The sequence below is a fragment of the Manis javanica genome, chromosome X, assembly GCF_040802235.1.
Source record: "Manis javanica isolate MJ-LG chromosome X, MJ_LKY, whole genome shotgun sequence".
NCBI lineage: Eukaryota > Metazoa > Chordata > Mammalia > Pholidota > Manidae > Manis > Manis javanica.
The window spans coordinates 21,495,998-21,519,839 of record NC_133174.1 but is presented as its reverse complement, the minus strand read 5'-3'; the positions used below and the strand labels follow the sequence as shown (position 1 = coordinate 21,519,839).

The 23,842-nt window shown below is 37.0% G+C and overlaps 1 protein-coding gene across 1 annotated transcript in view; it reads right to left on the bottom strand.

Annotated features, from left to right (window-relative positions):
• IL1RAPL1 (interleukin 1 receptor accessory protein like 1) overlaps positions 1-23,842 on the bottom strand; it is a 1,253,736-nt gene that overhangs the window by 1,115,085 nt on the left and 114,809 nt on the right. The gene's annotated exons all lie outside the window — the stretch shown is intronic.

The window sequence follows — 23,842 nt, the reverse complement described above, 5'->3', positions numbered from 1 at the left end:
AAAGCCAAGTACCAAATGATTCCACTCATATGTGGAGTATAAGAACAAAGAAAAAACTGAAGGAACAGAACAGCAGCAAAATCACAGAACCCAAGAATGGACTAACAGTTACCAAAGGGAAAGGGACTGGGGAGGATGGGTGGGAAGGGAGGGATAAGGGTGGGGGGGAGAAAGGGGGCACTATGATTAGCATGTATAATGTGGGGGAAGGTACGGGGAGGGTGGTGCAACACAGAGAAAACAAGTAGTGATTCTACAGCATCTTACTATGCTGATGGACAGTGACTGTAATGGGGTTTGTGGGGGGGGACTTGGTGGAGGGGCGAGCCTAGTAAACATAATGTTTCTCATGTAATTGTAGATTAATGATAATGATACCAAAATTTTTTTAAAAAGTAATAATGCCTAATAGGATGAGTAAAAATGTATAGGACCAAAATACCAAGCAACAATAATACGGAATATAGGAAGGAAAACAATTTAAACATTCCTGTGTTCTTTCACTTTTAGAGAAGAATAATGATTTCATTAATTATGAATGGTATAAACTTAAGGTTAAGGGCTCAGACAAAAATAGAAAATGTAACTATCCAGCCAAAAAATACATGAAAAAGAGAATAAAGAAAACATGATTGTTCATGCAGAAGACATTAGAAGAATGACATTATCAATAAATTAAACTGCAAAGTGAATAAAATTGTATCAGTGATTAGGGAAAATTGAAAGAACAAAATTAGATGTCTGAACCATACAAAAATCAACTATATTAAGAATTAGAGAGTACTTTGACCTTATCATATTAAGATCATCGTTCACTGTGAATAAATGTTCCATTAAATCACTCATTAAAACACATATAAACATTGCTCTTCACACACGAGTACTGTGGGTCCTCACAAGCATAACCACTGTTTTAAGGAAACTGTAACCTATTAAAAACAACCACTTATAAAATGTTTGCATGATAGAAAAAAAAATCATATTCTATCAGACTACATCCCCTCTACTCTAATTGTCTTGAAACAATTTTTTTGAAAAGCTGGTTATAAAATAGGATAGCAAAATTACTAGAGATGTACAACTCATCAAAATATTCCGTTTCCTTAAACAACCTATTGTACATCTATTATCCATGAACTGCACCTTTTCAAACTGTTCTATCACTTGTAGAAACCTATTTATCACTTGTGAAGAGTTTCATAAGTTTACTTCCCACTGGCTAAAATAGAACTTCCTTTCATTTTGTCCTCAGTGTAATTCTTTCAAGCCTCAGGGAGTGCCTCTTAGTTCTAGTATTCTGTCTTTGGTAAATAAGAATATGTCAACCCTATTCATATCATTTTTTATTTTCTAAGCTTTGATCATATCTTCTCTTATGCCTCATTTTTTAAAAAGAGGTTTCTTTTTAAGTTTGTCCTAGTATAGAAGTTTGCTACCCCAAAATGTTCAGTCCAGTTTATAACTTAGTAAATTACTCCCAACTCATTTTTCTTTTAGTTATACATGTAGATATGCAATGATTTTGCATGTTTTCCATTGTATTTTTAAGATTTTTCATGTCAGGTATCCTGTACCTCCACTATTTTTAGTCTGCTCTACTTCAAAATGCTTAAGGGTCTGAAGGCTCAGTCTTGAAATCACTTCTTTGTTGTCTATCATTCCTCCCTTAGTAATTTCACTAGTCCCATTGCTATAAACAGCATCTTTATAATGATGACTCCCAAATCTGTATTTCCAAAACAAACTCTCCTCCTGAACCACAATCTCACATAGCCAAGTATCTTCTTAGCATCTACATATAAAAGACTATTAAGTTTCTTAAAGTTCATATGTATTAAAAGAAAAAAAAACCTGCCTTGAGTCCCTGCCTTCCACAACCTGCTCTTCCCAAGCCTTTTTCCTTAACAGTATGCGGCACCATAAGCCAACAAGTTACTCAAACTAAAAATCTAGGACCCTTCCTTGATTACTCTCTTCCCCACATATTTCCAGCAATGCTGTGGACCACTGGTCTCCAACCTTTTTCATGTCGTGACGCACTGAAGCAAACTAAGGAGGCTGCTTAACGTTGGAGATAAGCAGCCTGGGAGTTTGGGCTGCCCCAGGTCCCACCCAGCCAGCCTTAAGACTGACATGATCAGTATCACGGTGCCTCACTAACCTGTTTGTTGCCACTATTTTAGAAACTCTGCTGTAGACTTTATATACAAAATGCAACCTGAATTTAACTCCCCTTTTCCCAACTTTACTGTAACCACTCTAATAGTCCCTCCAGTTCAAGTATCTCAGAAAGCTGAGGTTAGCTGAGAACCCCCAGCATCAGCGCTAAGTGGTTTCTTGAAGTACATCGGTGTTCTTCCTGGAAATGTGGTTCTTGCAACTCTGATCCTTATTGTGAAGTATCCAGGCTTAATTTTCTGGCACTCCTAGCAATGCCAGGAGCCATCTAATTGACTGTATGAAGTCTCATTTTGCTTAAACTAACTAGAATTATTTTCCAATACAAAGGTCTCAGCTGAGCAGTCACTTCCTGACCCAAACCAGGAAGAGGCCCAAAGAGGCCATTCCTGACCACCCAAACCAAAATATAAACTCAGGTCAATCCAATCCAGTACCATGACTTATTTTCTTTATAGGACTTATCAGCACCTCGTATTTTCTAATTTATTAATTTGCTCACTGTATCTCCCAATTATCTTCACAAAATTAATAATCATTTTGTTATGCTCATCTTTCATCTCCAGTTCCTAGAATAGTGCCTATGAATTCTTATTAAATGAATTTATAGTAGTGTTATTACCATTGAGCACAGAAACACATGGAATCACCTTTTGAAAACAGTACCCAGTATCAAAAAGATCTTTCTCCCAACTGACATAAGCATCAGCGTAGCTTAGTTGGCTAATAACATAGGCCTTGATGTAAATGTGCCTGATTCCATATCCCATTTATACAATTCACTATCTCTGTGACCTTGGGAAAGTTACTAAATGTTTCTGAGCCTCAGTTTCTACATCTTATAAGACTGTTGTGAAGATTGAGTTAATATAATGTTTTTGATTAAGACCCAATTCACTGAGCATATATTAATTTTTTTCAGCCACAGCACAGAAACAATTAACTAAAATTGACTCACCCTTGTCTGTCTGTCATAGGTGTATGGGAAGATGGGAACTCACTTTAACCTTCAGGAACTTAAAATATAGCTATAGAGATAAGATATGCACTTTGAGGAACATGGAATAAAAGGAGGAATGGAAGAAATATGAAAAGATGGGGAAAGAGAGAAAAAGACGTAAATGATGAGTATATAATAAATGATTGATACTTAAAAGTAATTTGAATTGAAAATAGTAATTTATTGAAAAATGTTGGGACATGAATAACTGATAGGATTCATATTATTATACAGCAAGATACTGTAGGGGACAATGAGGCCAAGTAAAATAAGTAGAGGGATTTCAGAAAAGTAAATAAGTAGGATGAAATAAAAGTTTGAACAGGAAAAAAATCAGTGATAGAAAAGACTAAAAAATTTTTGCAGTATCCCAAATCATAAAGAAGTCTGAGTCTGTAGGTTATCCCATCAATGATATGCCACTGAAAGCTGTAAAATGAGGCAGGAATAGGTGGTGGAGGTACAACTAGAACAGTTCACTAACCAAGGCACTGTGCCAATCTTAGGCTTGTTTGTTCTCAATTCAACCCAATGAGACAGATTCCACTACTCACAGATATGTAAACTAAGGCTCAACAACTGTATCATTTGTTCTAGGTCTTACTACTGGTAAAAAATAGAGATTAGCTTTACATTAATGTCTTTATGGGTGTCATACAAATTTTTCCACAATACTGTAAAAGGGTATATTTTTTAAATCATTTAAAAAACTGTGCTGAGTGATTTGAAAAGGGAGAATCTACTGAAATGGAGATGAAAATACCACTGAAACATTTAAAAATATGAAGTGATGCTTAAATGCTTAAACTAGGGTAATATTGATGGACACCAAGGTATAATGAAAAAAGAACAAAATTGGGCATACAGAATCATAATCCTAACTGTAAAAATAGATGACCTTTAGGGTTCATTTGAGATTCACAGTTCGATTCCTTAGACTGAAAAGGGAAAGAGTTGAGGAATATTTTGAAAGGTCCATCAAGGATAAGGAAGACATCACACATAAACAGTTGCAATTCTTCATTAGTAAATACATTTTTCTCAGGAATAGTACTTTATAGATTACTATGTTCTATAATATATATTACTACTACTGTATCTTTATCTGACCAGACTTGCACTAAATAGCATTATCTTTGGTCCTATCTTTGGCTGACATCTTGCCCAGGATTAGCTTTAAGAAATCAATTATGAATTTCAATGCCCTTTACTGGTATTTCAATTTGTTTGGTCCAATAAATCTTATTTTAACCATCTTAGCTAGTTGTTGGCTACCTTCTTTTCAGAAGGAGTTTTCCATTTTGCAAAATCTTCCTTTCAGATCATTTCCGATTGAAATGTTCTGCCAGTCTCTGTGTAGAGACCTGAAATTTGCCATTACTACTATCTAACCTAATTGTTCACAAAGACCAATTTCATTTCAGTCTGTATATTCTGAGCAGTCTACAGAACACCCCCATTCTGGAAACAAAAATTATAAATCCCCTACTTATGAAGGAAAAATAAGAATTCAGAACTATAATCTCTCATGAGAACAGAACCAGCTTTAACTAAAGAGAAATTCTGAAACAGCCACTTGGACCAAAATTCTTTGTTTATTCAAGAACAATGCTGCAAAATTTCTTTCTTTGTACTCACAAGAAAGCTAAAGGATGCAGAATAAGAAAGCAGGGGAAAAAAGAAAGGACCTATTTGCTAACTGAAGGTGAAGATCTTGAGACTGGATTTGACGATGTTCTATTTTATATCACAAATTACAAATCTTCATTTTGCTTTTCAACATTTAACGAAATGAAAAAAGGAATCTCTTGGTAAATTGTTTTACTAGAGCGTGTTTACCCATTTAAAATATTTGCACAGACTTCAAGGTTTGTGAAGCATGTTTAGATAATTCCCCGAAGGCACACAATATGATTACTTCCCAGCAAGATCTTCAGACACTCCAGAGAACTGCAACAATCCTACCCAGATATTGCTCGTCACTCTGTTCACTCCCTTTTTTTTTTCTCCCCACAGCACTTATCACCCACTAATCTATTTCACACTTCACTTATTATTGTTTAGGTAAGATCCATGAGGTCAGGGATTTTGTTTTGTTATCTGCTATATCCCCAAAAGAATGTTTGGCCCATTATAGGTACTTAATAAAAAATATTTGTCAAGTAAGTGAAATGATGTGAACATGATTTCTGCAACTGAGTTTTTGGGGACAAATTTTTATGTCTCACAGAATATTCTGGATCCCATAAACTAGCTTTTGATGATATTCTAAGTTTTTTTTTTTAAGTTTGGGTACTTGGAAGAGTTAGATATTTAGAAATAAATAATGTAAAAGAAATAATACAGGCAAAAATAATTTTCTGGCCTTAAAATGCTATTTACTGCACTTATTTACTTCTTTCACAATTACTAAAATGATACTGTTTCCTCCCTTTTTCTTCTTTCTCTGCCACTTTACTTCTTTCTTTCCTATTTTGCTTTCCTTAAGTTCTTAAAGTTCCACTTGAATGTGAACTATATGAAAACTGGAGCATGATCTGCCTCATTCAACTGGTGCAAGCAGTGACTAGCAAAACGCCTGGCACACAAGAGGCATTCAATGTACCATTTTAATTGTTTTGTAATGAAGGAGTTGTACAACCAAATTCCAGTATTTACATATTTGTTGTGTCTCTAAGAACCAAAAAAGAAATGTTAAAGAAGAAACCACATTTTCACCTAAGAATCTCTGTATTAAAACAAACCATTTAAGTTTTAAGAATATTGGGACATAACCCCTTCCTTCCAAACTGAGTTTGTGGATTTTTTTCTCTTTATATTTAGAGAAATCAACAGACATCAGAAGCACTGAGGGCTCAGTGAAACCTCTGTATTTCCTCAATTTCTCGAAACACCAGGTCTCTTTTAAGTGTTTCATAAAACCCACTTTTTCATAATAGTCAAAGAAATTAATAGAATGGAAGAACTCATGACATTTTGTAAAAGAAGACTGAAGAAAATCCTTTAGTAAATATATATCACAAAGTAATATCCATGCAAAACACGCTCCTGAGAGAAAAAAGTATTGAAAAAATTTAAATTTTCTCTTTACTCCATGAAACAAAATATCACCTGACCTCAGCCAATGTTGATATGTTAAGCTTGTTTTGCCTGTTTTTTTGTCCTGAGGATGTTGAGGATACTGAATAATTGTGCAGGTTGGCTTAATAGAGATGGTCATTAAGCACAATGGGGAAAGTTAAAGGTCCACCATTAGCACAGACTTTATTTGGCTTTGTAAGTTTGGGACATAAACTAAGCCACTGTAATGTTTAATGTGTATATGTTCTACGTAATTGTAGGAAATGGACTATGCAAATTAACAGATAAGTAGAAGAGTCTCAGAAGGCAGGCAAACCTTTTCATGAATCTCTATGAGCCACCATTTTAATGAGCAAGGGTTATACACATGACAATTAGCCATTGCTTCTTTCTAGTTTGATCATTTGATTCAGCAAATATATTGTTTTCTTGACATATGTTTTTTTAAATACAAATGGGCATATTATTCTATAACGAATAGGTAACATTTATTAAATCTAAGAAGAAATACTTGATATTCCACATTGTTACCCATAAGAAATGAGACAGAAAGAGAAAATCCTTTAAATCACAAATTCTACAAAACTTATAATACATTATAGGAAACTCTCAAAAATATTTTGTTTGTGAGACTATTTAGTTGTCTTGCCAATGGGTTTCAGCCCCGGGCAAGTTCGCTATGGATTCAGTGTGACCAAAGAAATTGACATCAAAACGTTCTTTGGGGTGAAAGGGTTTATTACCTGGCTTGTTCTCCAGTGGCAGGTGGAGCACTAGCATCTCTGCCTCTGCTCTCCTGCAGTCTTGCAGGCCTGCCACCGTGTCATGCCCAGAGTACTGGGCGGAGCTCTTTTTATAGAGTCAACAGCCTTGTATTGCCCACAGCTGTGCAGTGAGCTGGTCAACCAGGGCCGGGTGAGAATCCTGGCCCCAAGGAACTCTCATGTTATCCACACTCCACCCCCCTCCAGGATTCTCTCCTCTCGATCTATGTGCCCCTAGTCCTCTGCAGTGGTCCCTGTGCAAGGAAGCTCGAACATTGTTCTCCAGCCTCTCCAGCAAAAAGTCTTGCAGACACACAGGCCGGACTCTTGGCTCTGTCTCTGACCTCTGCCTCTTCGGTCTTAATGGCTGAAACTGCTGCTCTGGTTTCAGCTGTTGCCACAGCTCCAGGAAGATCCTATGTGGCTTCCCGTCTAATTTCCTTCCATCTACTCTTGCCCGTATCAAATCAACCCACATCTGGGTCTTCGTAACCCTCACAAGGCCCTTCCAATTCCTCCTGTGACTAACAGGTCTTATTTCTTTCCAGGTTCTAGTTGCTTCAGCTACTGTACATGTCACCTCGCATTTTGTAATCACTGCCTCAAGGCAGGCTGCACTCTCAAGGAAGCCAGCTTTCCCATCTCGGATCCCGACAGAGAAGTTCCATCCACCCCTAAGTCCCACAGACACAGGAGCCAAGCTGATATTGACTCAGAGGGCTTCTGCCTAAACTGGGAGCTCAAATCCACGGGCTCAGCCTGAGTATAAGGGTGGACCATAGAGTGCTCCACGGCCTGGGAAGGGAGCTGCTCGTCTCCTTGGGGAACTTTCAGCGGCTGGGTCTTTATTTTCTTTACAACCACTGGGCGTGCTTTCAATACAGGAGGTGCCAGTGCCTCTGGCACGACCCCTTCTTCCTTCCCCAGCTCCTCCATTTCTGAGGCTGATGGCACCTTTCTCTCCCCTCCCCCGAGTGCCTCCTCTGCTACATCCTTTACTTTTCCTACTGTGCCTCGCAGCAATGCTACCTCAGTCTTCTGCAGTTCTCTTACCTTCACCTCAATGCTTAGCAGCTGACGTTCTCGTGTCACCTCCGCCTGTGCTTCCCTCAGGAGTTCATCCTTTTCCTTGATGGCCTCTTCCTCCTTCAGAACACCTGGCAGCACTACCCTCTCATCTCCAAGAGCACCTTGTTGCCGGCGTTCTCGAGCTGCCTCCTCCCACATTAAGGCCAACTCCTTCCTCAGGGAATCCACAGAGGTTGGCAGCTCGCATTCTTCTGCCGCCTCGTCCCACATCAATACCATTTTCCTCCTCAGGGCATCCACAGACGTCTGCAGCTCGCTTCTCGTGCTGCCTCTTGCAACAATGCCACTTCCCTCCTCAGAGAATCTGCTGAAGTTTGCAGCTCGCGTTCTTGAGCCGCCATTTCTTGGGTCTCCTCTGTAGACCTTTTTAAGACTGTGAGAAGCAGCCAACCCACAGTCCCCACTGCTCCCGGGCACTCACCCTTTGAGAAGCACTGCTTACTACATCAAGAGCCACCCCTACTGCCTCAGGTGTCACCTCCACTTGCCTCCAGTCCTGGGGTGGGGCCCAGTCCTCTAGGAGGCAAGCCACCTCAGACCACATACCCATTGGGGGACAATCCACAGTCTCCCCATTCACAGGGGAAGCCCACTGAAGCACCCCTCCCATAAGGGCAGCCTGTCTTTTTCCTTGGTCAACAGTGAACCCTGCCAACTTTCGCCAATTGTCTTGCCAATGGGTTTCAGCCCCAGGCAAGTTTGCTATGGATTCAGTGTGACCAAAGAAATTGATATCATAATGTTCTTTGGGGTGAAAGGGTTTATTGCCTGGCTTGTTCTCTGGCGGTAGGTCGAGCACTAGCGTCTCTGCCTCCGCTCTCCTGCAGCCTTGCAGCCCTGCCACCATGTCATGCCCAGAGCACTGCGCGGAGCCCTTTTTATAGAGTCAACAGCCATGTATTGCCCAAAGGTGTGCAGGCCGGGCAAAGGTGTTCTCAACCAGGGCCGGGTGAGAATCCTGGCCACAGGAACTCTCATTTTATTCACATTAGTTCTGTTTGTCTTTTAAAGCAATTTACTCCCAAAAATTCTGAGAAATCTTCCTGAAAGAGTATTGCTAAGTAAAAATACTCTGATAAACAGATTGGAGCTTGAATATCTACTTTGCTTTGTCAGAAAGTGTAAGATATGATTGCTGCCCTGTAAGACCTAGCAAGCTAGTTAAAGAGACAGAACTTATTCATAGGAAACAATGAGACAATATAAAATATAAAAGTGATAGCTAAGTTGTGTAGTAGAGAAAATAAGGGCTACACCACTTCTAGGGAATTAGAAATCACTATGGGCAAGAATGTTCTCATAAGGAAAACTTTCCAGGTGAGGCAGAGCTTGGAGAGGCAATGTTTAATGGGATTAAGAGAAGACCTTCCAGATGAGGAGGCCAACACTGGATGCTGTAGTCAGTAATTTTCATGTAGAGCTGTGTCTATTAAATTAGCAAATGAAAGTAACATGATGCTCACTGTCTATGGTAGGTATGTATCTTGCATAATGTCTGCATTTATGGAAAACCCTCTTCAGCATAATATTTGTAGGGGAGAAGAAAAAAAGAAGAATACTCATTCATATAGTCATTCATCCAACATATATTTGTTGCATGCCTACTATATGACAGATACTGATTCAACCTGGAAATGAAAAATGTTCCTTTCCCTCATAGAGCTTACTTCTAGTGGGAGAAAACAGATAAAAAATCACACACATAATAAGTAAATTGTATATGATTATGGAAACTATACTAAACTCTAGAACAGATTAGAGGAAATGAGAAGTGCCAGAAGTGAGAGTAGGGGGTAGGAGGCTTATGGTTTTAAGGCTAGAAGGTTCAGCCACATTAAAAAGATGACATTTTGGGTAGAGACCTGAAAGATGTAAAAAAATAATAGGTTTATATGGGAAAATTGTTTAAGCAGAGGGAACAGTAAGAACAAAGACTTTAGGTAGGAGTGTGCTGAGCATGTTTTAAGAACAGTGAAGAGGCACCATGGCTAGAGGTGGATGATGGGTGTGGGGAAGTTGGGGTTCCTATGGCCAGGATCCTCACAGAACTTAAACCACCTGATCAGGTAACTGGCCTGTTGCTGGGCTGCCACTTCCGCACCTGTAGGCAATAAGCTATTTTTGTGCTATATAGAGAGCTCAGCCCAGCAGTGCTCTGGGAGGAGGCAGAGATGCTAGTGCTGGACCTACCGCTGGAGAACAAGAGGGGTAATAAACCCTTTCACCCCAGAGCATTCTGCTATCAATTTCTTTGGTCACACTGAATCCATAGTGAACTTACCAGGGGCTGAAACCCATCGGCAAGACAATGGGGAAAGTAGCAGGCAATGACCTAGAAAAAAAACAACAAACAGTGGGGGCCAGTTCCTATAAGGCCATGTAATCCATAATAAAGACTCTGGCTTTTACTCTGAGTTAACTGGGGACCCGCTGCAGGATTTCAAGGAGAGGACTGGCATGCTTTTACTCACATTTGACTTCTGTGTTGAGAACAGATCAGAAGAAAGGAAGAGCAGAACCAACCGACCAGACATCACTATCTTAATCCAGGAGAGAAATGACAGTGATTTAGAATACAGTGGTAGCACTGGAGGTCACAAGAAGCAATCACCATCCTGTTCTACTGGGAAGACCAAGCCAACAGAATGTGAAAAATGTCTGATGTAGAGAATGGCGGAATGAAAGGAGTGAAGGATGACTCTAAAGTATGTCCTGATGTGGATAAAATGAAAGTTCCTGTGGCAAGGATTTTCACCTGGCCTCTGGTTGGCTGGCTCATTGCATAGGTGTGGGCAATGCGTCATTGTTGATTCTATATAAGAGCCCTGCCCAGTGCTCTGGGTGACACGGTGGTACAGCTGTAAGGCTGCAGGAGAGGAGAGCAGGGGCTGGAGTGGTGGTAGCACTGAGGACAGAGACCAGCTTGATGCATGCAGATTCGCTCTGAGTGAACGGGATTCTAGTGATTGACCTGCCACCATGGAAATAAATTTGGGTATAACCCTTTCACCCCAAGAACATTCTACTGTCATTTCTTTGGTCACATTGAATCCATAGTGAACTTGCCCAGGGCTGAAACCCATTGGCAAGATACCTCAATAACCGGAAGGGTGTGGGTGGAACTAGTTTTGAGGGGAATATCACCTGTACAGCTTTTGGACATTTTAAATTTCAAGTGTCTATTAATCTTGCATAGGAGAATACTGAGTATGGAATTAGGTGTGTAAGTCTAAGACTTGGGAGAGGAGTTGGGAACAGAGATATCAGAGATAGGTGTCAGCAATAACCAAAAAGCCTAGTAACTGGGTGAAATGACAGAGTTGAGAAGAGGACCAAGGAAAGATTCTGGCTTTTTCTGTCATTAAGAGATTTCCAAGAAAAAAAATCAGCAAAGACAACTTAGAACAAGAAACCAAGGAGACTAAAAAGAAACCAAGAGACCCTGGTTTTTGAAAGACAAGTGAAAACAGTGTATCAAAGAAGTGTGTCATCACCTGTTGCTGATAGGTCAAGGTAAAATAAGGGCTGAGAACTGGATTGGATTCAGCAGTGTGGAGGTCACTATGGCCCTAGGCCACAACAGATTGGATTCAGTTTAAGAGAAATGGGAGGAGAGCAAGTATAGGCAACTTCTGTTTTACTGCAAAGGGGAGAAAATAAACAGCAGAAGGAGCTGAGGGGTGGTATGCAAAAATATTAAGATCAGAATAGGATTAGTATTATTACTATTGGGAGTATTGCTGACATGCAAAAAATACTACCAGGAATGCTAATAATAACTGTTTAATAAGCAGTTTCTGTCTCTGTGATTGTCCTAAGCATATATACATACATGTGCATATATGTGTAGTGTGTAAGTATATGTGTATGTGTGTAATACATTGTTGCAACCACTCTATGAGCAGACACTACTATCAGCCCATTTTCCAGGTGAGGGAAGTGAGATATACATGCAGGGGTCCAGTGTCCTCACACACATAGAAAATGGCAGAGCCAGGATTTAATCCAACTAATTTGGCTCCGAAATTTCTATGTTTAAAACTATACCATCCTGTTGTATTATGAAAAGAGTAACTAATACAAATCAAGTATCAGAAAGGACACTTACACTACTCAGGAGACCAAATTATTCTAATTTTTTTTTAAAAAAACAGGTGTTCATAAAACTCCTCTGATATAAAATTTTTATCTACTTAAAAGTTCTGTAAGAAATACTGCAAACTCTTACTACACTGACGGACAATGACTTCAATGGGCTGTGGGGGCGGGGGGCTTGGTAATAATGGTGAATGTAGTAACCACAATGTTTTTCATGTGAAACCTTCATAAGAGTGTGTATCAGTGATACCTTAAAAAAAAATAGAAATGTTCTTACATATGACTACTTAAAGGTCTCCTCATATTTCAGTATAATTACAATTTCTTGTTTAGTCAGACAATTTCCACTCAGATAAATGTAAAACACTCTCTGGCCTCCTGAGCTATTTCCCCTCCAGTCCAAAGTCTGGCTGTTGAAAAGATCTTTTTCTAAGTAGGTCATCCTCTCCTTAAACCTCTTAAGCAACCCTGCCTTTTTTCCTTCCTCAAACTCCAGCTCCTTATGATTATCTTCTGGGCCCTGGTTCCCTCACTCCTGCCTATAGCGTTGCTTTGATTCTTGCCCCAGTTTCCCAGGCTTAACTTCTAAATAGCGCCTTTATCACCTTCCTCCACTCTGGTCTCATGCTGCCCATGTACCTCATTCAACAATTTCCTTTCACATCTTTCTTGAAAAATTCTATTTTCTTTGACATCTTTCTTGAAAAATCTTTTTATTAGGAGAGTTGTCTGGGGTTAGGAGGAAGGGGGTGGGAGAAGCAGGGAGAAAAGCACAGAGGCAGGAATATCTGGGAAAAGGACAAAGACTGTAGCATTCTCATCTCTGCCACTCCTGACTTAGCAGTCACCCCTGTCTCTTGATCCGGGACTCCGCCCGTCCCTCCCTCAGCCAGCAGCGCTTCACATGCTGCTATGAAATGAATGTGCCATCAGTTTGGCTTTTCTCACCATTCAGCTTTATCGCATCATCTCAGCTTTTTAACCCATCATTCAGAGTATTAGACGCTCTTCAAAGGAGAAGAAATGCAATGGAATAATAGAACGGCTTTTTTTTTTCTTTTATGCCCCTCCAGATTTCACCGTCAAAATGTGGAGAAGTTAAAATGGCAACAAAAGCAGACTTCACTGACAGTAAAGGAAATGGAAAAATACTAACTAGCAATCAGTCATTGTCTTTTTGATAGTCACTTGATTTTCTGCACACAAGCTTACCAACACAGTTAAGTGAGAACATTTCAAAGCATAGAGTAAAACAGTTGTATGCTTCCTCTGTGATGTTTTATGTTTTTTAATTATGAACATTTTTTTCAAAACAATTAGTGGAAGACTAATGAATGTGACAAATGGTCTTTTAAAGAGTATATCTGACAGAGTAATTGTATACAATTAAAAGCTTTGAAATTAGTGATCCTATTTTGAGATCTCTTAATATGGGGGTACCATTATTACATCAGGCACATCCCAGTTTATCACTAATAACCAATTAATGTTTCTAGAGGTGAGCATTCTTACATCTGAGTCACTTACTATTGTTGTCATTTTGCCAACACTTAAATTGATCTCTGTGGCCCTAAGATCAATTACACTTAAACCAATGTGTAAGCCTGGCACGTTCATTAATTAGAGTCAAATTTACACTTCTGTAATTGAGACTAATTATTTGTTTGGTTTAAGTAAGTTGTTAGGCATTCATTAAAGCTATTGGTCATAGGCACTGAATGAACATGGTTTCATAGTCTATACATGTAAAACATCAGGACAGAGATGTCACAGAAAGGAAATCTTTCTGAACTGAAAACATTAAATAAATTTTAGGATCTTACTCAAGTGAATTAATGGATGTAAAAGAATGAAAACTATGGTATGACTTAACATTTCTTTAACGTAAGCATCACACATCACAGTTAACATGTTTAACTCATTATCAAGAAATTGGAAAGTATCATTAGTTTTTTCTTTGTTCATTTTACTTACATGGTAGTTTTTGTCAACAAGACATTCTTACCAAATTAGTATATTCTATGCTAGATAATACTGTAGAAAACACAGCCAAGTATCTGTTTGAACAGTCATTGTTCTGCAATACTTCTCTGAGTATTTAACAGATACACCCAATAACAAAAGGGGAAGGAAATCCTAATTCGAAAATCAAAAAAGTTCTTACAGTCCTTTGGAATCATACACAATGCTGTATGTGTAAGAGACCCCTATGTTCAAGATCTGATATTGCAGGTCATCTAAATTATGGAGGCCATTATATGCTGATTAAGTTAAGCAAGGGAATTTCCAATGATAAAAACTATCATTATTATACTACAGTCTTAAAGTCTTAAAAGTTCTCAAAGGAATAGCTGAGAGAGCAACACAAAGTTCAGCAAGTGGATGAGCTTTCCAAAATAGCAGTATTTTACTAGCTTTACAAATGCCGAAACAAGTATAAAGTGCTTTTTTAAATCATAATTGAAACAAATGAGGAAAATCACCTATTAGAAACTACCATAACACAATTTCAAGTCATGACCATACTGGTTTTTTAAGAGAAGTACTAAACAAAATAGAATAATGCTTAGGAATGAAAGTTTGCTATTGGATTACACCTGTATTAAAATAGCACACTACATCGTATATATTTAAAATTACTCCACTTTACAATGACTAAGATTTTATTCCCATAAAGACACATGCCTATATTTTAAATTTAACTTTTCCCTTTTCTTTTTAAAGTCTAATTTTTAAAATTATATTCCTTAAACTTTAAATTAAATTTACTCAAGATGATCACTGAAAATATAAACTGCTAAGACGGGTCACCACTCTAGTCAGTACTTGACTTTCATACGTTCAACTTTCAGACAACACATCCTCTTGCACATCATGTAGTCTCAATCTAAAGTGACCGTCCATCTAGACTTTCATATATCAGCTGAAGAACAAATACTTCAAACCTTGGCTTGTAAGCCCCACCCAGAAATAATTACATTCCTAGTGTTGTCATTTTTACTTGAAAAGCGGTGATTACCAGTTACTGGAGACTTTTATCTCAGTGGTTTGCAAACCATGACCAATTGAACATTGGATCTACCATATAGAATGGAAAGAGAGTGGAGTTCGAGGCTCCCAAACCATAGTTTAACCAGATTATATCCCCCCCTTTATCTGTGTAACTTCTGTGATTCTGGTAAAGCCTTTCTTTGAAGAAATGATTCTACTGCCTAAAAATAGGAAGAAAAAAAAAAGAAAAGAGAGGGTAAGTGGGGAGGGAAAGAAGAAAGGCAGGAAGGGAGGGAGAAAGGGAGTAGAGAAGTGGGGAAGGAAGGGTTTATAGGGAAGTCACTGTCTTTGTGTGCTATCTTATTCTGTTATAAAGTTAATAAGAAAATGAGACATGTGCCAGCAATAAGATGCATGTCTCACAAACTTTATACAATTCATTCACTGATTCACTTAACAATTATTTATTAAAGTCTAATACTAAGGTGACAGGCACTGTGCTATGCTCAGATAAAATGATTAGACCTGCCAAATCCTTGATCTCTATAAGACATTCAGATATTCAGTATCAAAATCAGATGTCAGCTTTCAAAGTTAGTTTCTTTATCCACCAGCAGGATTTTGAAAGCAGCATTGACTCATGGGGAACTATTGAACATACGTTTGTTGGGGCCATTTGAACTTAGGTCAAATCCATAGCAGTCCACAGCAGGCTAAGCATTAGTGACGCCAAATCCAAAAATACCTTAGTCACAAAAACAAGTTCTTACCTTCAGGGTAACTTACAACCATACTACTTCCCTCTGCAATCATTCCTTCTGTTCCTCTACAGTTGTTTATTCTTACCTGTTATATAAACTGTATCCCTTTGTCTATCTCTCTGGTTAGCATAAAATTCAAGAGAAGGGGTCTATAATTCATATGTGCATACCATGTTGTGCATCACATTAACTCAATACATATTTGCAAGACATACAAGTATACATACAGTTTACAACAGTCCAAGTCCTGGGATGGTATGTGGCCAACAAGCAAAATAAAATTCACAAAATGGAATGAGAGTATCTGCCAAACTCCAATTGTTTCCCAAAAGACTCATTTCCAAGGACATCAATTCATTCCTAAGGATAGTAATTCTTCCGTCCAACAGGGTAGCCCGCCCCCTGCCACTCCCAGCAACATTCCACTCAATAAAGACATAAATCGATGAAAGTTGTGATTCTAAACACACTCCTAGATATGAAGAGGTCAGATGAGTGAGGACTGATTAAGGTTTATCACATTTCCTTAACTGAGGAAGATTTAGAAAAAAAAGGTATTCTATTCTGTGGTGGACACAGTGGTGGGCAGTCCAGATCTCCCTTCACTGAAGGACTTGGTACCCAGGCAGCTGGAAGTACTATCAGCACCAGCTTCAGCTTTCAGTCCATTCAGGGGTTGCCTCAGCTGCAGAGAGGCAACCATCTCTAATAACTGATTAATCCAGAGAACAAAGATCAGGTCATCTCAGCTCTACTCAGCGTAATGCTGAAGGGTTATTTTAGCTCTAGAGCAGCATGTGGCGTAGGCTGAGATAGTCTTTGAGCCTTTTACGTATCTTGTCATTTCCCTCTCACCAATGCAGCTTCTTTCCCCTCCCTCCCACTAGTTTTGGTCCCCAAGACACTTTTTAGTCAACATCCTGCACAACAGACTCCAATGTAGGGTTTGTTCCTGGGGCACACAACCTGTAATATATCCTTTACACTGATGAATGCAGATATAGTTCTGATTACAGAGTACAAGTTCTATTATTCCTCAGAATATCATTTTTCATCTTCAGGAAGACTCAAGTTGACAATTCTTCATACAGAGGCAATATTTCAAAAATTTCCAACTGCTATTACGTGAGCAGTGACCAATAAAACAGACACCAAAATCAATAACCATAGGGCCCTACCGGTATGTACACATTAATTATCAACCCTGCCCTCAGTAACTTTAAATACAGGAACATAAGCTGGGACACATCTTCTCTGAGCATTGCTCTACTCAGGAACATCTCTGAGTCTAGAGTTCAAGATATTCACAGAGAGACAGAAAACCCTCATCGCTATCTGATTATGTTATACACAGAGCTTATACACATCTACTATGCCATCTGGTTGTTTATTCTGATTGGTCAGGTCAAATCATATCACCTTGTAAATATTCTGAATATCATCCCTGGTTATATGTTATCACAATCAAGAAAAAATTTTATACCATTTAATCAAAGTAAAACAAATCACAAAACCTATCACATTCATTATATTTAGTATTTTAATGATGTTCAACATAGCATCATTCAAGCTTTACTTGGAGTGAATATTTCAAGGACCTAATATCTCTTTGCATTGGCTATTTTCATCCCTAGATTCTAACCTAAAATAATAAATCATCTTCTAAAAATCATATGAATTTAGCTTGCTTCCCATTTTCAGGTAATTTTGTATTACATCTTTAATTGGGTAACCATACCTAGAATGTTAAAGTCATTCTAATCCTCATTAATCATTGGGTAAACCTTCTTTGGACTTTTAGCCATTTCCTTAGCATCTTAGCATTAGACATATTCCCTGTTAAGATAGCATTTATTATTATTAAGATTCATTTATCTTTAACAATTCATCATAAATGAATTCCTTTGGTTCCTAAATAATTTGGGTTGTTTCTATGCTTTCCTCTGAATGCTTTTAGGTTCCTCTGTATTTCATAATAATGTATATAACCTAATTTAACAAACTCTTCAAACTGATCTACTATGTTCCCTTCATACACTAATTCTGGAATCCTACCTAGAAAAGCTACTAAATTTGTACTCAACTGACACTCCCTTGGCTATTATATAATCATAATGAAACTAAACCTTTCCCAGTGGAAATACTATATATATATATATATATATATATATATATATATATATATATATATATATATATATATCTGAATTTATATTTTCAGATATATATGTATCTGAATTTACATATATCTCTGAATTTATATATATATGTGTATGTGTGTATGTATGTGTGTATCTGCATTTACAAAAATAGTGTATTTCTGATACATAATAAATGCATCCTCTCCAAAGCATTTTGGTCAGTATGAGAGTGAATTTGCTAACTGCAGAACAAAAGTCAGTCATTTTATATTTGCACGAATTAAAGTTTACAAATTATATAATTGAAGCCATTAGAGTAGCATGCAAAACGTTTGCAAAGAGCAAACTGGAATATCTAAGAAGGTGGCTAGATTGGGCTGTAAAGTTATCTTTAAGTTTAAAAAAAATTAAAACATTGAAAAAAGACACCATGAAAACTTCCTCAAAGCCTCCTCAGGGAAAAAGATTTTTAGAGTAAATGTTTATAATAGCTATAATATGTAAAAGGAAATCAATAAAACGTAATATGGAGGAGCATGATTCCTGGGAATTTAAATGAGTTTGCTACTTAATTTCTTTGCACCTCAATTTCTTCATCTGTAAAATGGATTTATTCATTGTGTGAATAATGCCCTGATATAAGGCATAGTTCTAATAAATATTCACTATTACAATAATTTTGGAAAATATATATGTGGTGATACAGTATATTTTCTACAATTATTACGGAATATTGTTTCCTAAAGTTCTCGTATGGGCTCTGAGGTTTGCGGGTCTTTCTTAATTTCTTAGAATAAAACAAAGTCATACAGTTTCCCTTTCATAAAAGGTGGAATCTTTCTTCCAAAGAAAGAAGTTCTCTTAGAGATGCCTTCATTGTAAACACAGTTTGAATTCCCTAAATAAGAAGCCTACATCTACAGACCACATGTTGGGCTGTGGGTGGATGAACAGTGGTACCTACAGAGAATAAATTCTTCCCCTGCCCTCTCTGAACAAAGGTATTGCCAGAACAAATATACAAGACTTCAGATACCAATTCTATATTATATCCTTTGTGATTTCAGTGTGGTTTAATAAACAACTGAGTACATAATCTCTCTGTTTATTTTGAAAGGAAAGGCCTTCCAAATGAATAGAAATTGACTTGCAGATGTTTCTACACATCATAGAATAATATTCAACAATAACTATATAGTGCTATCTGAATTTATCAAAATAGTATAATTCTAATGTAATAAGAAATTTATAATAATCTCATATATGCTAAAATGAAGATCATTTTCTTTATTAGGGGACTGGGAGAAATAAATAAGAAAACTTATCAGTCCTATAGATAATCCATTAAATAATAAAATTGAGAACTAAATCTTCTGGTCACATTACTACTATTTTCACAAGGAGTTGAGCTAAGTGTGTTTGCAATCAGATTCTTGTTTCTGCAGTAAATCTAAGTAAAGAAGCAATACAGAACAGTGTTTAAACGTGGATTACAGAGCTCTGGGTTCAAATCACACCCAGACATTTACCAATTTTAGGAGCTTCAGCAAATTACTTCTTTCCTCTATACCTGTTTCCTCTTCTGTAAATTGGGAGAAATAATAACATTTATTTCGCAGTACACTATGCAGATGACATGAGTTAATTATGTATGTAGAACACATGGAATTTTGCCCAGGCATGGCAGCACTAGGTAAGTATCACTTACTATCAAAAGTAGAAAAATTTGTCAAAATATTGCCTAAATTTCAATTTCTGGTTCTGGTCATTGTGAGGCAGTTTTATAATAGGCTTTGCCTTAAAGTTTTAAGCCCATCACAATGCCCTCACATAGTAAGCAATACAAAAATATTGATTGAATGAATGAAGGTAACCCCCAAAGAACAGTATGTGTCTGAATTTCAAGCATCACAGTTTCCACCTGAAACAAAAGACATGCAATAACACTTGCATGTAGTGACATTAAAAATCAATAATGCATGTTATTATATAGAACCATACTATTATTCTTGAATCTCTCTTGTCCCTATTGATTTCTTGAGCATAATATCTGTATATGCATAATGTTAAAAATCTGGAGTTATCTCAGACCCCATTTTATCATAAGAAAAGTAAAACCCATGATTACACATACTATGGTGCTATCCTAAACAGAGTAATTACTAAAATGGTCTTTTGAATTAATTCAACTGGGTCACTGTCTTACACCACACACAAAAATAAACACAAAATGAATTAAAGACCTAAAAATAAGACATGAAACCATAAAATTCCTCGAAGAAAATAGGCAGTAAACTCTTAAACATCAATGTTAGTAATTTTTTTCTGAATATGTCTCCCCAAGCAAGGCAAACAAAAGCAAAAATAAACAAGTGGGACTATCTCAAACTAAAAAGCTTCTGCAGAGCAAAGGAAAACATTAACAACACAAAAAAGAAACTTACCATATAGGAGAATACATTTGCAAATGATATATGCAATAAGGAGTTAACATCCAAAATACATTAAGAACTCATATGCTTCAATAGCATAAAAAAAAACTAATAATCAGAGTAAAAAATGGGCAGAGGAACTGAATAGACATTTTTCCAAGGAAGAAATACAAATGACCAACAGGCACATGAAAAGATGCTCCACATCACTTATCATCAGGGAAATACAAATCAAAACCACAATGTGGTATCACTTCGCACCAGTCAGAAGGGCTAGTATCAAAAAGACAAGAAATAGCAAGTGTTGGAGAGGATGTGGAGGAAAGGGAACCTTTATACACTGCTGGTGGGATTGCAAATTGGTACTGTTACTGTGCAGTATGGAGGTTTCTCAAAAAACTAAAGATAGAAATGCCATATGATCAAGAAATTCCACTTCTGGGAATCTACATGAAGAAAACAAAATCACTAATCTGAAAAGAAATACGCACTTCTATGTTTATCGCAGTACTATTTACAATAGTTAAAATATGGAAACAACCTAAATGTCCATCAGTAGATGAATGGGTAAAGATGTGGTTCATATACACAATAGAATATTACTCAGCCATAAAAAGAATGAAATCTTGCCATTTGCAACAACATGGATGTAACTAGAGAGTATTAGGCTAAGTGAAATAAGACAGAGAAAAACAAATACAATATGATTTCACTTACACGTGGAACCGAAAAAACAAAACAAACAATATGAAATAGACTTGTAAATACAGAGAACAGACTGATGGCTACCATAGGGGAGGTGGGTAGAGGGGATGAGTGAAATAGGTGAGGAGAAAAAGAACTAGAGAGAATATTTGATATCTTGATCTAGGCAATGGTTACATGACTGTATAAGCATGTCAAAATTCATCAAGCTATACACTGAGATTAATGTAATTTATTAGTGCATTATGATACAAGTTTTCATATTGTATGTACGTCAATATGAAAATGTATAAATAAATAAATAATTCGAATGCATTCTACAAATATAATTCTTTCTTCTCAGTGTTTCTAATAGTGAATCAAAATACCTCTGTGACACTAATACTAACCATGTTTTCTTCACAAATTATAAAAAAAAGGTATGAGTGAATTGTAACAGTCGTGAGTATTAAACTATTATTTCATTGATATAAATAACTTTAAAAGTAAGCATGGACTTTAAAGAAAATTACCACCTGACACAAGAAGACTTTCCTTTTTTTCTTCCCCTTTACCACACTATGCTTTTCTGAGCACAACAAAAATGCATAAATGGTCTAAATTTTTAAATGTGCTTTTATAAATCAGAAGAGGAGATTTCCAGAGAATTCCCTCAAGAGGCTTATGCTACCATGCAGACTTTATCATAACACCATTATAGCCCACATAGTTTACTTTTGTTCATGATATATTCTTAGAATACTCTACACCGTTACTCTATCTTGCTGCTTATCCTAGTGTTAGCACTGTCACTAAGGGATTGGGAATCTTCTGATCCTATGAGGGAGAGGGTAATAAAAATCAGTCTTGTAAGATTTTTCAACCTTTTAAAATATGTATGAAAATTATTCTCAACAAGAAAGATGCTCAGGAGTGATCTCATCTTGTTGTGGAAGTTTCTAATTCTTCTAAAGTGGTTGTCTAGTGCAATGACTTCTTGGCTTTCTGCAGTACTTTGTGAATATTTATGTATCTGACTGTGTTATTAAACCAAATCTCAATGTGGGTCATCTAAGAAATTTTTTCTTTTTGGAAGACACACAGAGACAGAGCTACATCACAAAATATGTTTCATTTACAGAATGTTGGAAATCTGTGTTGGGCTGCTTTGCATAGAAAAATCAGCAGTTTACCTTTTCAGATGTATTTTATTTTATATTTTTCACTGAAGCATGGGCAAGTCTCCAACAACTGGTTATTCTATAGTTTTCTATGGGTCTAGTAATACCACAGAACAGAAATTAAAAGTTGTTATCTGCACTAATAAGTAGGCCATTTGCCATAAACTAGAGAAAAACTAGAGAGGAAAAAATATCATGTGACTGAAAAGGTATTACTAAATTTCACCATTTCTCCAAAACCAGCAAACAAGTATAGCTGCAGCTATTATTACAGCAGCATTATTTCCATGTGTCATTAATTTCACAAACCTCCCTTAGTGCTGACAGACTAACACTCCCTGTCTACTATATAACAGAAATCACCAAGAGCATATGTGAGCAAGTTAGAGATCTTGGAGACAGCTATCAGCACCTGGGTAGGTTGAACAAGAAAACTCAATTCTGGCCTCTCTCAATTCTTCAGAAATATGCATCTTACAATTACATTGCAGGGTTGTTTTTAAAAAAAATAAAATAAAATAAAATAAAAGATAATGAATCCAGGTGCAGGAATTTTTTTTATTACAAATGAATACATTTAAAGAGTTTAGGGGCAAGAAAACTCACAAATTAGTTAGCAATATGCAGTGTTATTACTGGCATTTTTTCTCCAAGAATTTCTTTTTCATATTTTTCAAGTAGTATGTGTTCACTCAATAGGAAAAACACTCTATAATCAAAGCTACTAAATAAAATTGAGACAAAAAAATAGATGCTTCAGATGCTATGCTTTCTCAATTTTCATGAGCAAAGTAGACTAAAAATTACTCCTTTCCTCTCTCATGTATGCTGGAATGTTCCTATTAGAGGAGACGATCTCCAATGATGTCCTGACCTTTAATCTGCTCCACTTGGCAGCAACAAGATGTAACACCTTTGTACAATTCAAAGAGAAATAAGCTGACACAATTGAATTGCTTTCTCTTTGTTTCCTCCAGAAGCTAATCATCAAAACAAACTATTGAAGATCATCTATGAGTTTGCTTCTATCTAATGAACAGTATAAATGGGCAGCATTTATGCAGAAATTTAGATTTTTTTAGGACCACTTATATTTATATAAAAGGAAATATAAAATTTGCATCAAACAAAATCTGTCTATTCTCATCATATCTTTTTTTGGTATCATTAATCTACAATTACATGAGGAACATTATGTTTACCAGGTTCCCCCCTTCACCAAGTTCCCCCCACAACCCCCATTACAGTCACTGACCATCAGCGTGGTAAGATGCTGTAGAATCACTACTTGTCTTCTCTGTGTTGCACAGCCCTCCCTGTGCCTCCCCCCACATTATACATGCTAATCATAATGCCCCCTTTCTTTCCCCCTCCCTTATCCCTCCCTTCCCACCCATCCTCCTCAGTCCCTTTCCCTTTGGTAACTGTTAATCCCTTCTTGG